The sequence below is a fragment of the Monodelphis domestica genome, chromosome 4 (assembly GCF_027887165.1).
Source record: "Monodelphis domestica isolate mMonDom1 chromosome 4, mMonDom1.pri, whole genome shotgun sequence".
Lineage (NCBI taxonomy): Eukaryota > Metazoa > Chordata > Mammalia > Didelphimorphia > Didelphidae > Monodelphis > Monodelphis domestica.
In genome coordinates, this window is record NC_077230.1 from 276,447,805 (window position 1) to 276,465,681 (window position 17,877).

Consider the following 17,877-nt stretch of genomic DNA (forward strand, 5'->3'; position numbering starts at 1 on the left):
GAATTGATAACAAACAAATAAATAACACATCTGAACTGAATAAATGATGACATATGAATGTAATGAAATATTATTATACCAAAATTGGTAATTTCTGTGAGATCTGGAAATACTAGTATGAACTGATGCAAAGTAAAGTAAGCAGAACCAGGAGAACATTTATGTATTAACAACAATGCTCTAATGACAAATAACTGAAAATTTTATGATCTCTATCAGTGTGATGATCAACCACTATTTGATAAAACTGATGCTGATGTACACTAAATACTGTTTTTTATCTCAAAGAGGTAATGGGTTTGAGATATAAGTATGGAGCATATATTTTTGGAAATTGGCAATGCTGTGATTTGTTCTGTTTGATTATGCATATTTGTTAGAAGAGTTGTTTTTTTATTTTGAATAGGGGTGAGAAGGAGAAAAAACAAATACCAATGAAAATTAAATTAAATATTAAATATAGGCTAACTACACAGTAACATATCATGGTATGGACATTATTAAACATGGTATTAAACATTCATTTGTTTTTTTCTGTGTGGAAGGTTGGGTAAATTTTTTTTGAGTAATCTTGATCTCATTGAGAGTATTTCTGAGCTTAATATAATGAGCACATATCCTCTACTTGGAGGATTTTACCTATGTTGTAAATCCATGTTTAATTTAGCTCCTCAGAAGGGAGTTGGCATTCTAACCTGATACTGCCCTTGGCTGCCATGTCTCTCTTTTGGCAAGAAGACTAATTATTTCCTACTGCATGAGGACCTCCCTACTTAAGTACCGAGAGCCTCCTTACAAGTAGCCACTAAAGAAAGAATTCTTTGACTACAGCAAGTTGTTATACAAATTTAAAAATTTTTTAATTAACTTCAGTTCACCATGGTGGTAGAAAAGTAACCACTAGAATGTAGTTTTTTAGACTTTCTACCACTTTTGATTCTTTGTGTTTTAAATATTTAGTGCTCATTTATTTCCCACTTGGTGATTCTTCCTCTCCTCCCTACCATGTTTCTGAGGAAGGATCATGTATTTTAGGTGCTTAATTCAGTTTGATTGATCACAGCAAGAAACTGTATGACATTAGATGTCACTCACAAGTATCCAACAGTGTTATCTTGTTTTTTCTTCTGCTTATGACCTGTCCCTGATTAGTTACAAACTGCTTCCCATCTATGCCTATGTGATTATGAATATGGCACAAATCATACCCACTTTTAATCATGGAAATCTTGGGGCTCTATTTCCCCATTCTCACTATGCTTTTAGAGGCATCTTCTCTTCCTTCCTCTTGTCCTGACTAGTCCCACCCTTCACTTTAGAGATAAGGAAATTAAGACCCAACCAGATAAATGGCATCTTGAAATGTAACATTATTACAGGATAGGCTTCCTTGGGATTACAACTCCATGGCCTGAGATCAAAATAAGCCTTTAAAAACCAAGGCTGCTGTTAGTCAGGCAATCAATAAACCTTAACTGGGTTTTCACTTTGTTCAAAGTGTTGTACGAGAGGTAGAAGGAAGATGTAATACAAAAAAAAAAAGCTGCTATGCTTGCCCACTGAAAGCTTATAGCTAGAGCCAACAGTAGGGTACTGCTAATCTGGATGGCATTTGAGAAATTTCCCAATCATCCCAAAGTTACACACACACACACACACACACACACACACACACACACACACACACACACGTGTTTGAAACAGCTTCTGGGATTCCTCCCTGTAATTGACTTGCTATGTAAGTGTATATCTCCTTCTGGGTTAATCTATTAGATATCAGCATAGTACGAGATGTTTCTACGAGATCAGATGGCCTTGGACACGTTTGGGTATAGCTATGAATAATGAAAAAGAATAAGAGAACTGATATGAGCTAGTAAGATTGCTAGGGCTGCTGGAGAAGACTGAGCCTAAACCTGGTTTCTTTAATTTAGGAATGAGGCTTGGAGACTCCCTCTCTCTACACAATGAAAGGCATGAGATAGTGCTCAGAAAGTACTGATCCAAGGTGAATGGGCTGCCTTGATGGGAGAAGACTTCACTAACACTGGTGATTTCTAAACAAAGGATGGATTACTTGGTGGGAATGTCATAAGAGAGGATGCCTGTTCACCTATGTGTTGGATGAGATGAGGATGTCTAAGGTCTGAACATTCTTTATTAGCAATTAAAATCTTAGACCATTCATTTTCCAAACCAAGATTCCTGTCCCTATTCCAGGCTTCTTGGTTCCATCTTTTGATTCTTTCAAATGAGACTTGTATTTGCTCATTCTGTCTCAACACCTCAGTGTCCTCAGAGAAGCCAGACCGATTGCTTGTTACTCTCTCAAGAACTGACCTTCAGCAACAGAAGTACCACCTGTAAGCCATTCCCAATAATCTCTGGATAGCCTGGAGGTACTGGCTCAAATCTACTTGGGTCAAGTTCTCTTTTCCCCTAGCACCAATTCCACCATATACAAACAATTTTCTCAATTTTGTTTTTTATGGTGTTATACATAAAATGAAACATAACAAGAAAACAAGGATAAGTCATTAACAAACAGTCTGGAGAACAAGAGCCTGGAGAAATTACACAAGTTCTCCAAGCTGTTTGACTGGCCATATTATTTAAGTCCTTCCTTCATACTCGCTGTAGTGAATAAATTGGATTGCAGGGGAAGGGGAAAAAAATGACACATTTTTCTCACAGTCAAAACCGAAGCGGCTCTTTTCTGATTTTTCTGATTCCGGTCATGCAGACAAATGTTCCTCTTATCTGCTGTTATATATTTTTGAAAAATCTCATGATTAATTTTGATTTCCTTAAAGGCTTTGATTAAATAGTCTTTGTTCTCTCTGTTGTGCAAGTTCACCAGTTTCTATCAGGAGATGGACCATGGAATGAAAATGTTATTTTCACTCTCAAAGCATAATGGGCTTTTCATCATCATCATCATTATTATTATTATTATTTTATTTTTTGACAGAGAGACAGTAGGAAACGCCTCTCCTCCTGCCCTTCGCGGGCCCTCCTTGCTCGCCTCCGCAACCCCCGAATCGAGAAGCGGAAGGCGGGCGCCAAGGCGCGCCCCACCTTTGCTTCTGGGGTTGATCCATGTGCTCATTAACGGAGGAACCCTAGCAAGAAAGTTCACAATAAGAAGCTCTTCCTCTCTGGTAGAGGCCATGAGTCACCCATGCAAACAACCCCAAGGGGTACCATCTGCATCTATGAGGGGTCATCCAAAGCTTACCAGGCATGAATTTGTCCTTGAAGTGGTTGGAACAAAGGCTCCTAAGACAGACTGTGTATTAAAAGTCATCTGGAAAGTTTATCAACAAACTCACTGGAGCTTCATTCTCATGTAACATACTTTATGTCAGAATATTATGAACAAGTCTGGGTTACATACATAGCCCATACCATGGATTTCATTATTAGGTTGCTGGTACATTGTAGGCCTTTAATAAATGCTTCTGGAATTGAATTGAGTTATCTTGGAAGAACCTCAATGTAACAGGACTTTACATATGAGGCAGCCTTGTTGTTTGGCCCCTTCTAGTATTCTTACAGCATTTACAACCAACGGCAGCAATCCAGCCCTTAATTATATACTGCTTTATATTACTCTCCAGTTGTTTCATGTAAAACACTTTGTAAAGCATAAAGTGCTGTATAACTGCCGGCTAATATTATTAATTTTAATAACCACAATAATGATGATTTCTCTCCCCAACTAGAGAGTTAGCTCCCTCAAGAGGAATGACCATATCCCTTACTCTTATTCAGTTCTTTCCTATGACTTGGCCAGTCCAGGGAACATGGTGGGAATTTAATACCTTTACTTTGTTCTGCTAAGGGAGCCCACTGATGGGGGGTGGGGTGTCTTCTCCATGACTATGTATGGAGCCACACTTACCGTTGATGCTCAGTTCACGTGAAGCAGGCATCAGACCTTTCCACCTACCTCACTGGGGAGTTGTGAGGCTGCATGAGCTAACGTCTGGGAAGCACTTAGAGTGTTTCAGACACATGGTGCTATGTAAGGACAGTGGGCTATTATTATCTCCACCTCATAGGCTTGTGAAACCAGGAGACTCGCAAGATATGTGGCACTTCCCCTTATCATGCTCCTGGAAATAGTTCGAGAATGATTTTTCTTCCTTTTGTCCAGTATCTCAGTTTTGGATTCTTGTCCAAAGTCAGGAATCAGGGGTCAGAAATAATGAAGGAAAGGTTAACCAGGGTTCACTGAACCTTCAACAATTAAGAAATCCAAACATGGGAAATTATTCATGTTTCTGAGCTCCATCAAACACGTTTCAGTGCCCATTTAAAACTTACCACCATAATTGGCGAAGCACAACACACTGTTCTTTACTCTGCTCACAACAACCTCTGTGAACAAAACTGAGTTTCATTATAGTTACAAGAGAAAACAAATGATCTTCTGAACTATTCCTTAAATAGTAATAGGCTCTCTTGAAATATGCCTTCATGTCTGAACCAAATCTCTCATTCCTACTCAATGGTTGAAATTTTGGTCTGAGCTCCAGAGTTGGACAGTTTTCTACAAACTCAGCTTCTGTGCCATTGGTAAAAGGTCCATCGAGAGTTACACACGTGAGCAATCAGAGCACTTGTTTCTTCAGGTTTCCCTCTGGTAAAGGGATCAGAGAATGTCACACTGGAACTTTCTTACAAGCGTTCCCAAATAATAACCCCCTTCCAGCTTGAAAGATAGCTCCTGGGAGAGCTCAATTCCTGTTCCTTTAGCATGGAGAAGATTTCGCAAGATAAACGATCAAGGGTCTGTTTGTATGTGAGGGTTTGTGTCCCTCTGTGTCCCTGTTGGTTCTGAAATCGTACAATAGCAAAGCCTGCTTTTGTGGTTTGAGTACCTGCTTCAATGTTTGAGTATTGTAGCTTATTCCAAAACTTTGGAGTCAAGATTTGCAAAGATGGTAATGCTGCCTCTGCACAGAGTATTCAGGAAATACTTATAATTAGCAAAGGATAAGTCCCCTCCTTGCTTCTCCTTACAGTTCTTATTTTTCTCAAAGCTGTTTCTCTCCTTCAAAGGAAAAAGAAAAGATACAGAAAGGCAATTAATTATAATTATACAAACACTGGCTTTTGGAGGAACTAGTCAAAAAAGGTTTTTTAAGTTCTGAAATTTTCTAATAAAAACTATCCAAAATCGTCATAATTTTGGAGGAAGTTAAATTTTTATATAGTTTGGTTATAAGGGGAAAATGCTAAAAAGGAGAGCTCTTAATCACTACACTGTCACAGAGCAAAGAAATTGCAGAATTAGGAGTAATTACACTTTAAAGAAGGGAAATGAAAAAAAATCTGCCTTACAATTTTTTAAGAGTAGTATGATTCTGAGTTTGCCACATGAGCCCAAAATGAGGCCCGGCATTAGCGAGTGGAAGGAGTTGGTAATCAGTTAAAGTGACTGTTTGTGACTTTATTTACCCACTTCATGGCTCAATTTCTCTTTGTGAGGAAAGTAGGGTGACATTTATTCTTATACAGGTAAAGGGACTGAAAGGGATGAAGGTTGCCTCGAGAATGCTAGTTAATGCTATGGAATCAGATGGTGTTCACTAGCATGAAAAGGGTAATAAACAAAGGTTGCATTTATCTACCCACACTTTTAGCCAAACAAGTTAGCATGGTCTTCCTAGGACTCAAGTTCAAATATCAGCTCAAGTACTGATTACCTTTGTGTTGTTAAAAGTCACAACCTCTCTGGTCTTGAGTTTCTTCATCTGTAAAGCTTAAGGGTAGAACAAGATAACCTCGAGGATTCTCTCCAGGAATCTATGATCCCAAGATTTCCTATGAGCCTGACATCCTATGTAGTGGTCATGATAGAATAGTATTGGATTTAAAGACTGGAATTATCATAATTCTATACAAGGAATACAAAGTACTTTACATGTCTTACCTCATTTGATTCTCAATCCAATCCTCATCTGCTTTTAAGGTAGGTGTTATAATTTCCTCCATTTTATAGATGAAAAAACTGAGTCTGAGAAATTAAATAATTTACCCAGGGTAATATGTCATTGTCATTTTTTTTCAAAGAGGACCAAAGGCATCACAGGGTGATGTCTTGACTTGTGTGAGTGAATTGGATTCAAGTGAGGAAGAGTTGTACAAAGTCTTCAGCCTCACTCACTCTTCCAGAGTTACTGAAGACTAGTAGCAAGATGAAAGTCTGGATGACTGGCAATGGCCCTGTATGCAAATGGCCCTGAAAGCAACTAAACCAGGTTCATACAGTTAGTAACTAAGGAAAGATGTTTTCCTTACTCCCATTCCAGCACTCTAGACTCTTCTCCACTTAACTGACTTACACTTATACTTAAATCTGTCTCTCAAACTTATTTCAAACATGACTATGGAGAAGTCTTATTACTTATTTTACTTTCTTTGTTATTTCTCTGAGCCTCATCTTTTCACTTATAAAATACTAACCTCATAGTACAATTATGAGGCTCAAATATAATTAAAGTGTTTACTGTTAGCCATTGTTATATGGCAGCAAAGTCATGGTGATGGCTGATATTTCTGGGTCTTTGAATATCATACTGAGATTAACTATCCTAAATTAAAGTAAAAGAGATTCCATCATGCTGTTGCTCTTCATGTCCATAAACCATCAAAGAATTTAATAATTCTTATTTTAACAATGCAAAGATCTGTAATTTTTTCAATGAAGTTACTATTTTCATTAATGCACATCCTACACTCTCCACAATGGTAGCCTCATGAGGAAACAAAAGATTTGCTCAAAAGTAAATGACAGTCACCTACAGTCATATAAAAAAAAAAACGCTCCAAATCACTCTTGATTAGAGAAATGCAAATTAAAATAATTCTGAGATGCCATCTAACACCTATGAGACTGGTTATAAAAAGAACAGAAAAGGAAAATGTTAAATGTAGGGGATGTGGAAAAATTGGGACACAATTGGTGGCATTGCAATCTAATCCAACCATTGTGGAGAGCAATTTGGAATTATACAAAAAAGGACTTCAAAATTGTGCATATCTTTTAACCCATCAATACCATTATTAGGTCTATATCCCAAAGAGATTTAAAAAGGGGGGTAAACCCTATTCATATATACATATTTATTGCAGTTTTTTGTGGTAGCAAAGATTTTGAAATTGAAGGATGATGTCTTACCAATTAGGTGACTGAAAAGATCATGGTATATGATAGTCATGGAATACTATTATGTGGTAAGATGCAAGTAAATGCAGGATGATTTCAGAAAAATTTAGAAAGACTTAAATGAACTGATGCAAAGTGAAGTGAGCAGAACCAGAAGAACATTGTCTATGGTAACAGCAATATTTCTTGAAGAACAATTGTGAATGACATAGTTATTCACAGCAATGCAATGATTCAAGACAATCCCAGAGACTCATGCTGAAAAATGCTCTTTAACTTCCAAGAAAGAAATGATGGAGTATGAATGCCGACTAAGATATACTATATTTCATTTTTTTCTTCTTTTTTTTCCTGCTTGGATTACACATGTAAAAATTATATCAGATTGCATAATGTTTGAGGGAAGGGGGAGGAGAAGGAGGGAATTAGAGAGAGGGTCAGAAGAAGAGGGAGAATTTGGAACTCAAAACTTTATAAAGTGAATGCTATGAATTTTTTTAACATGTAATAAGGGACAAAATAAAATATTGTAAGAAAAAGAGCATGGCAGTTATTCTTAGTAAATTGGAGAGACTAGAACCAACAATTTGGTCAATAGAATACTAAGGGTTAAAGAAGATTAGATATACTATTGGGTGAAGGCCTGGAAGGAAACAAAGAGACAAAAATATAGACATTAAAAGAATAATAGCTGAATAGTAATAATAATACATTATGTCAAAAGAAGTGACAAAGGAAATACTCCGTGTATTTATAGAGCTAAATAAAAGACAGATCCAGGTCCCATGATTTGACTCTGAACAACCTTCTCAGTTGGATTTTGCTTCTGCCCAAGGATTATTTTGGAAAGAGCTATTATTATCCGTGATTTATCATGCTGCACTAGGGGGAACTCTTCCTTTCCACAGAGACAATTATTGAATTCTTGCTGAGAGGCTCTTAAAGGAACTGAGAGGTTTCCAGAGATCTTATTGGAGGAAAATGCTTCAGTGAGGATCTGGTTCCATTGGGTGGATTCAGAATCTAGGTCTAAGTTTCTTGCAATATACATCAGATTATCTCAAATGAGATCATTTATGTAAAGCACTTTATAAACCTTTATATCATAAGTGTCAGCTATCCTCCTACTTGTCCTCATCATTATCATCATCATAATCCAATCTCTTCTTTATTATAAGTGAATATAAAAAATGATTCATTTTATGGTTAAATGAATAAAAATTTGATTAGATTCTAATCATTTCATGAGTGTCAATGAAATGGGAAACCAAGCCAGAACCAGGACTATGAACTATAGAAAGCCAAATAAAATGCAGCTTGGGATGTGTACTCTTCATCAATATCGATAAGTCCAAGCATAAGTTTGGATCTAGATAAAGGTCTCAAGAGTTTTAGGAGAAGAAAGAAGTCAGTGCTAGGCCTGAAGAAGAGCTTTGGGAATCTGGCAGTAATAAAATGTGCCATCGGGTCCAGGCAGCAACTTTGGAATGAACCATATGATAAATACTATATTAAATCTAAAAAGATGTGCTAGAGGTTAATATCTACTGGAGAGCTATTAGCTAGCAGCTAATGTGGGCCAATTCATTATTTAAAACATTTATTAAGATTTAACAATAGCCAAACAAATAATCGTGCATCACATACTTATTAAACCAGAGTCCTCCACACATTAATCAACTGATATTTACCATAGAGAACTCATCTCATTAAATCCAAAGGGGTATCTATGTTTCCACAACAAACATAAGGAATCAGAATGAATAGTAATTCCGTTTTTTTTCCCCCTATGTGTAGATGTGTGAAGATTGTTTTGTCTGCCAGCTGGGTATCCAGACAGTGGAGTGGACTAGTCTAATTAGGAGCAATTGCTGATAAATCAATTCTTTCCTTTTATAGGACAATTAGGATTCGCTTTATTTATTTAAGAAAAAACCCTCTAATTTAATTTCATACATTGTTCTGAAAACCACTTTAATTCTGCAAGGCTCTTTCGGATATATTTGGTCCCAGTGATGCTCCATAAAATATAAATTAGGTTATTGCTATTTTATCAGTCATCCAAAGAATTCATTTTTCTAGATAATCCAGGCACAAAGTCCAAGTAATTATTAAGATAATATCCCCAAACTTCAATTTTCTTCTTTGGTTTAAGTGTATACCTTAAATTTTACTTTACTGGGGAGTAGGATCATGTCTTCTCTTGGTCCTGTTGTTCTCCATAGTTCTTACTCTCATTGATTGATTGAAGGTTACTTTGATAGAATGTACCCAGGTAATCAACCTGTAATGTGTCCACTCTTCTTTAGTGATTGGGTATTCTGATAGGTTATGAGCCTTACTCTAATAGAGACGTAAGCTTTTTAGGTAGCTGGCCACAACCACTAGATTCAAGCAGAGGGTAAGTAATAATCAAAGATGTTAATTGTTTTTCTTCTTCTCAGTGTCTATAATTCTATTGAACATAATTGCCTAGGAAAAGTGTTTTCTTGGTTTGCAGGTTTTAATCTTCAACAATTAAGGAGGAAAGCATCTGCCACCCACTGAATGGGGCAACTAGGGCTCCATATGATGGATGAAGCAGAAGGCCTCTCTATTCACCAAAGACAGTGGCTGGTGAACCCATATTCAGTTTGTGGAATCCAGGTCAAGAGACTTGAGAGGTCATGATTCTCCAACAACAATTAGCCACATAACACCACACATTTTGTCTTGCCCAATTAGTCTGCAGGAAGCCACAGTCCCAGCACTTTATTTTCTGTGATTGGTGTAATTATGTACAGGGTGGTGAGCAGTTTTAAATAGTGTTTCTCTTTTGTGGTGCCATGGATTCCAGGTGAGGGATGTTATAAGACCCTCATAGATGCTGATGGTACCAGGTAGTAGCCAAATAAGGAAGTACCTTTTTCCTTACATTTGGCCTCAGTTAATGTGACTTTTTTTTTTACTTTTAAACATTATTTTATTTGGTCATTTTAAAACATTATTCATTGGAAACAAAGATCATTTTCTTTTCCTTCCCCGCCTTCCGCCACCCCTCCCATAGCCGATGCGATTCCACTGGGTATCACATGTGCCCTTGATCCGAACCCATTTCAGTTAATGTAACTTATTAATGATTACTAGTAATGTAGTATGTGTGGAAGAGGAGAAATTGGGTGGCTCCAATGTCAGGTAAACCACTGAGTCACTACTTGACACCAACATTAAATGTTTTAGAAAATGTAGTATCTGAGTAAAGTACTGGACTTCGATGCAGGAGGAATTCAAGTTCAAATACAGTCTCTGGCACTTAATAGTTGTGTGACCTTGGACAAATTACTTACTCTTTCTGTAAAATGAGAAGGCCTGGACTTGATGGCCTCTAGGGTCACTTCTTGCTCTACATCTATGATCCTATCTATGAAATGGAGAGAACACTATAGCAACCTCAAAGGGTCACTGTGAAGATCAAATGGTGCACTATATAATGTGTTGTGAAGCTCCTAGGAGGAATTGGGTATAAGGCTTTGTAAACTTTAATATACTATATAGATGTCAGCTATTATCATGATTTTCTAGATTCACCCCTCCACAAGAGACTTGGCCTTGGTGTCACTCATTGCAAAGATGAAACAATCAAGTGCTATCATGGGGACCAGGAGGGAAAACCAAAGTAAATGCTCTGTTCCCTAGCTAGGCTGCCTCTTACTCTAATTAGATAGTTTAGTGCCCATCTATCCAACAACCTTTTTGGAAGCCACTGTGCCCAGTTCCCTGTCCTGAGTTCAGTGGAGAAGAAGAAGAAGTAAAACACATAAAATCAGAAAAAGAGGAGATGGGAAAAGAGAAGAAGGGAAAGAAGGGGGAGGAAATGAAGAAAGAAGAGGAGGAAAAGGAGAAAAGGAGAAAGAGGGAGAAGGATGAAATGGAGAAAAAAGTTGAGGAAGAGGAAAAAGAGCAAAAAGGAAGAGGATAAAGAGGAAAGAATGTAGGCTTGTAGAGAGGGAATCAAGAGGTAATATCTGTCTTCAGAGAACTTGTTATCTCTATGGAGGGACACACACAAAAAGAGTTTGAGAATATCTACTAAACAACCTATGGACAGGTTAACAAAATCATATAAAGCTAAGTATATGCAGAAGAACTGCAGAGACTCAGAAACTTGGTTAATTTAATTTTTTAAAAATATTATTTTGAATCATATATTTAGAACTGGAAGTTAACCTTTGTGGTCATTGAGTCCAATACTCTCATTCTGAAGTTGATTCAAGAGAGGACAAATGACTGGTTGAAAATTGAAGAGGTAGTAAGTGACAGAATGAGGATTTGACCAAGGATCTCAATCTCAACTCTATATCAAGAGCTATATTAAGGTAAGATGTGGCACAATGTTGGAAATATTTGAGAAGTAATTAAAAAGCAAATAACTTTTTCTCTCTATTTGCCATATTGTGATGCTACATCTGGGAAATTCTGTCTATTGATGGGTGCACCATTTTAGGAAGGATATTAATAAGATGGAGAACACACAGAGGAGAGTGATTAGGATAATGAAAAAACTAAAAATCATGCATTATTTTGATTACTTGAAGAAAGTTGGGAAAAGAGAACATTTAGAGGGACATTCTCTGCGAAGTCTTCCAACTTTGGGATTCTATAAATGTATCTAGAGCAGAGTTCACTGTATTCTTAGCAAATGTCTCTTGGCCAGTCCTTGAGCATGTATAGACATGTTGTAATGTAAAGACATGTGATTCTGGTCTGCTGACTACCTGGTTAGAAGAAGTCTTGTCAATTGGCTATGAAACTAGAACTAAGGATCATTTCTTTTAAAAACAAAACTATTTATTTAATTAATTAATTTAGAATATTTTTGCATTGTTACATGATTCATGTTCTTTCTCTCCCCTCTTCCCTCCTCCCTCCTGGATTCAATGAGCAATTCCACTGGGTTTTATATGTATCATTATTCAAAACCTATTTCCATGTTATTAATATTTGTAAGAGAGTGATCATTTAAAGTCAACATCCCCATTCATATACCCACAGAGCCATGTAATCAATCATATGTTTTTCTTCTGCATTTCTGCCCCCACGGTCCTTTCTCTGGATGTGGATAGCGTTCTTTCTCATAAGTTCCTCTGGATTGTCCTGGTTTATTGCATTGCTGCTAGTAGAAAAGTCCATTACATTCTATTGTGCCATAATGTATCAGTCTCTGTGTACAAAGTTCTCCTGGTTCTGCTCCTTTCACTCTGTATCAGTTCCTGGAAGTCTTTCCAGTTCACATGAAATTCCTCCAGTTTATCATTCCTTTCAGCACAGTAGTGTTCCATTACCATCAGGTACCACAATTTGGTCAGCTATTTCCCAATTGATGAACACCCCCCCCCATTTTTCAGTTTTTTGTCACTACAAAGAGTGCAGCTATCAATATTTTTGTGCATGTATTTTCCCTATTATCTCTTTGGGGTACAAACCCAGCAGTGGTATGACTAGATCAAAGGGCAGACATCCTTTTAAAGTCCTTTGGGCATAGTTCCAAATTGCCTTCCAGAATGGTTGGATCAATTGAAAACTCTACCAGATGCATTAATGTTCCAATTTGGCCACACCCCCTGCAACATTTATTACTTTCCTTCGCTGTCATATTGGCCAATATGCTGGGTATGAGGTGGTATCTCAGAGTTGTTTTGATTTGTGTTTCTCTAATTATGAGAGATTTAGAACACTTTTTCATGTGCTTATTGATAATTTTGATTTCTTTATCTGAAAACTGCCTATTCATGTCCCTTGCCCAATTGTCAATTGGAGAATGGCTTGATTTTTCTTTTGTACAATTGATTTAGCTCCTTATAAATTTGAGAAATTAGACCTTTGTCAGAGGTTTTATTATAAAGAGTTTTTTCCCTGAGGGTTCTTTCAAAAGACACTAGTGAGCTTCCTATTCTGTTCTGAATGTCAGCCATTCATTCTCTGCAGTAGTGCTTTGATTCCTTTGATGATAGTGTCCAGTGTGAGAAAATGTTGTAATGGAAGAATCTTGGATCCTCTCTGCTTGGAGGCCAGTTTTTGACCCTGTGAAATGGGACCCAGGCTTTGCAAAGATTTCTTGCAAAGAAAAGTTATTTTCCATTTTAGGTAAAGGGATTAAAGACCTATTCTTTGAGTTGCAATGGGTCATGGGTACAAGACTAGATATCTCTGTGTCTAGCTTTTCCAGCCAGCTCAACACTTATGCTCTACAGAGCAAGGAAGGACCTTCAAGAGTGACTTTATTGTGCAAACATCAACAACATGGAAATAGGTTTTGATCAAGGACACATGTAAAACCCAGTGGAATTGCAAGTTGGCTACAGGAAGGGGTGGGGGAGGAGAGGGAGGGAAAGAAGATGATTCTTGTAACCAAGGAAAAATGTTCTAAATTGACTAATTAAATAAAAATTTTAAAATTAAAAAAGAGTGACTTTATTTCAGCACTAGCTGAAATGATGATGTATCCAAAATGAACTGGATGGGACCAATGCCAAATAGGAACTCAATGAGTTAAGCCCAAGAGATAAAGGGGAGATAGAGGAGAGAAAGTATATCTCCAAAGTACTTGGGGAAAATATTTATACTTTTATTATTGCTATATGTTTGAGGTAAATATTCCTTTGTAAAGGTTAATTAGCGTAGAGTCACTAAAAGGAACTGGGGTCTCATAGTGGGGAGAACAGAATTAATGAATGATCTAGTTGATGGCATTAGAGAAAAAAATAGCTTTACACCTTTCAGAGGGTTGCTTTGGCATATTGATAGAAGATGTAGAAGACCTCACTCTGGTAGAAAGAAGCTGAAAGGTGATCATTTCAATACCTTTTGAACAGAGCTGGAGAGACAAAGTTCCAGTTCTGGCACTCCTCTATCATTGTTGCCTTGATTACTTCATTTCACCTCAGTTTCATATTCTATAAGATGAAGCTCATTGGACTAAGTATTTTTTTTCAGTTCTCTTCTGGCTCCAAATCTAAATATATGATCAAATAATATTTTTCCCAATCCTGACTCAGGAAAATTCTGAAAGATCTTTTTATAAAATTAGCAAAAAACTATATGTATATATACAGATATGCACACAATGCTTATATAAAATAGAATTTTATTATATATAGAATTATATATGTACATATACATATAAATGTTGCTAATATACAGGCATACAAATATTAATATATTATTACATGTGTATATCAACTCCACGTATATTTGTATACACATAAAACATATTCTGATTCATGATTTTGAGGATGACAAAGAGGCTGTATATCTTCATACAAATAGTAATTTTGCTTAAGAATATGTTGAGTTGTCTCTTAATGTCCTTTTTGGGGGGTTTATTTCATGGACTCTTATAGTCTAGAATTATACTCAACATTCTCCTCCCTCTCCCCCTTTTTGCCCTTTTCATAATGTAATATATTTAGAGATAGGGCATTTTCCTCAATGTTGTTAAGGAGATGACTTGTTTTCTGCCATGGATATCTGTAATTTTGATCAGAATTGCTAACAAAGACTTTCCATCAAAATTTCTAGCATATGTAGTTTTCTAAATCTTTGGGTCCATCAGCAGAAGTTAAAGTGCATTTTGATAGTAGCACTCCAATAAATCACCCACATATATTTCTCCTTGAAAAAAAAGTGTATTATAATGCAAAAAACTACATCAATTACTTTGGGGAAATTTTAGCTCAAAAAGAAATATCATCCTTACATGGGGAATATAATCCTAATGCAAAATTAATATATATAAATATATATATACATATATGTATATGTGAATGAAACAATTCAGGTTAAAATGGGATTGTATTATGTCTCTCCAGAGCTCTTATATACTAATTCGAATTTAGATATAAGGCACAAGAAAAGCCTCAAGGCCCTAAAACCCAAGGATAAAATGGCCCAGAAAAAGAGTTTTGGGGGAGCTTCTAGGGGCAGGAGAGACCTCCATCTCCCAAGTCATGTTCAAAGAAGGCTGCATACTCCCAGCCAGAGGAAAAAAATAAGTCCAACTTTATTTTCTGGTTCTTCTTAATGTTTGTTTGATGAGGGCTGAACATGGATGTGACTCAAAGGTGAAATTTTATTTGTTCCCATCAGCATGGTGTAATTCTCAAATTTCTCAAAATTATATAGATCTACAACAAAAACACTGTCATTTCCTTGTATCATCTTGTAAAGCCAAACCATGGGAGTGGGGTTAGCAGGAGAGCAAATCCTTCTCATATTTTCACTCCCTTTTTCTCCATTTAGTTGATATTATCTGACTCTTTCTTAAATCAAGGTTAGACCTATACTTCCTTGAATAGTATTAAAATATTGTTCTCTTCAAGGTCAAGTGAAATCAGAGAAGAATTGTCTGAATTTTAAGATGTCCCTCCACATCCGAGTTATTATGAAGATCAAACAAGATATTTTCAAAACACTTGACACAGTGTTTGGTATACTGTAAGTGCTCCTTCATTTTCTCTCTCTTTCCTTCCTTCGTTCCTTCATTCCTTCGTTCCTTCGTTCTTTCCTTCGTTCCTTTGTTCCTCCATTCCTTCGTTCTTTGGTTCGTTCGTTCCTTCCTTCCTTCCTTCCTTCGTTCCTTCCTTCCTTCTTTCCTTTCTTTCTTCCCTTCCCTTCCTTCCCTTCCTTCCTTTCTTCCTTTCCTCTTTCCTTTCCTCCCTCCCTCTATCCTTCCTTCCTTCTTTTCCTTTCTATCCAATCAGTGACTGGGGACACTACACTAATAACTTTATTTTCTATGACCCTTTTCCTCCATGAGAGCTCCACTTGACCAGGAAACAAGGTTTTGAATAATTTAGTTGCTCTCTATGATCTTACAACCCACAATCTAGAGGAGTACTTAATCCAGGGTGCACAAACTCCTAAGGATTCTTACATGGTTTTGTGGAGGTTTATGAAGCTGTATGTGAATTTTCCCCCCATTATCTCTAACTGAAATTTAGTATTTCTTTCAGTTATTTAAAAGCATTATTCTAAGAAATGCTCTATCAGCTTCTCCTGACTACCAAAGGGGTCCTGATGCCCTCCACAAAGTCTAAGAATCTGTGATATAGATAGACTGAATTACTCAAGGTCCACAAATTATTTAGGTCCTAGAAGCTCCATTTTTGACTCATTATGAATCTATTGCACTTCAATGCCATATATCTGTGTAGGTTATAACTTAGTTCTCTTGATCCCCTGAATCTGTCACCCAGTAGCTTAAATTGCATCCTTAGGAAACCTACCAACCCTCAGGCATGTTCTGTGAGAAACTGAAATTTCCTCTACCTTGCCATCATCCCTGAGATGGAATTTTGAGTGAAGGATAACTTTTTTCCTTCAGGGAAAATGGAGTCTTAAGTGCAAGGGGCCATTTAGGAAATGACCCACTAGGGTCTTTAAAACATGTGGTGTCAGGAGCTTCTGACATACCTACTCCCTAAGAGTCCACTGGGCCCTGAGAGGAAGGCAGCCAAGAAGGAATGTAAAAGTTAATAACTTTCTTATTTGAAAGCTAAACCTTTCCAAACCTGTCACGTGCACTTTTCCTCTTGGAGGATTAACAGCCTGACAAGGGTGAACTTTGAAAGAAAAGCTATTTGTGACTTATGGGGACCAGGGGGGGAAGAAAGGTCTTGACTTTTTAAAAACAAAACAAACAAAACAAGAGAACCAAAACACGTTAATTTTCCTCAGTTCTATAACTCACAAAGGGCACCTTTGATCCAACTGAAAGTTTTCAAAATTATTCTCCTTTGAGGTGAAGCAAAGTGGGAACAATAGGTTCCCCCAAAAGAATTGATTTGGAATATTTACAAGGATTGAAAGTGAAGCTCAGAGGAGAATACTTTCTGAAATCTACAGGGTAAAGTTGCTTGCTAATATTCATTCCTTCATTTTCAGTATGTCAAACCACTTATCTAATTAACTGAGCCCTCATTAAATTAGAATATCTGATCATTTGGATAAGGGTTGGAAATGAAGTTTGCTTTTGTATTACTAAAGGAAAAAAAAAGATTGTTAAGCAATTTATAAGACAAATAAGGTTTTAGGGAAAACCTTTTTCCTCAATGACTGTATTGCATATCATAAAATAAAGGCCTTCACTTGCATTTTATTCAAGAATTATTTAAGCGTCTATTTTGTGCAGGACAGTAGTCTAAGAAGTAGGGATGTGAAGATGAAAAAAAGAATGATAAAATATCTATCTGCCTTTAAGGTACTTATGATGAAAATAGGTGAGATAAGATATGTAATACAAATTTGAATACTATAGATGAATAGAATTTGGAGAAGGAGTAATTTTCTTGTATCTAGGAATATAAGGAAATACTTCAAGGAGGGAGCATCAAGTATTGACCCATCTAGGCAGAGCAGATTTTCAAGAGTTATAATGTGGAGAGAGAATATTGAAACAGGAAAAAAGATCTGAATAAATACAGGGAAATAGAATGAGAAAGGTGAATGCCCTACAATTCAATTTGGCTGGAATAAAGAGTAAGTGAAGAAGGTTAAGTATTTTTAATCATCTCCAAGTACACTAGTTATTGATTCATCAATTACAGATCATTTTTATTCATTCATTAAAGTAGGACCCTTAAGAACTCATATTGAGTAACCTTCAAATCTAGTTTTTCTTTCTAATATTTGAAATTAATTGATTTTTATGCCCTTAGAAATGT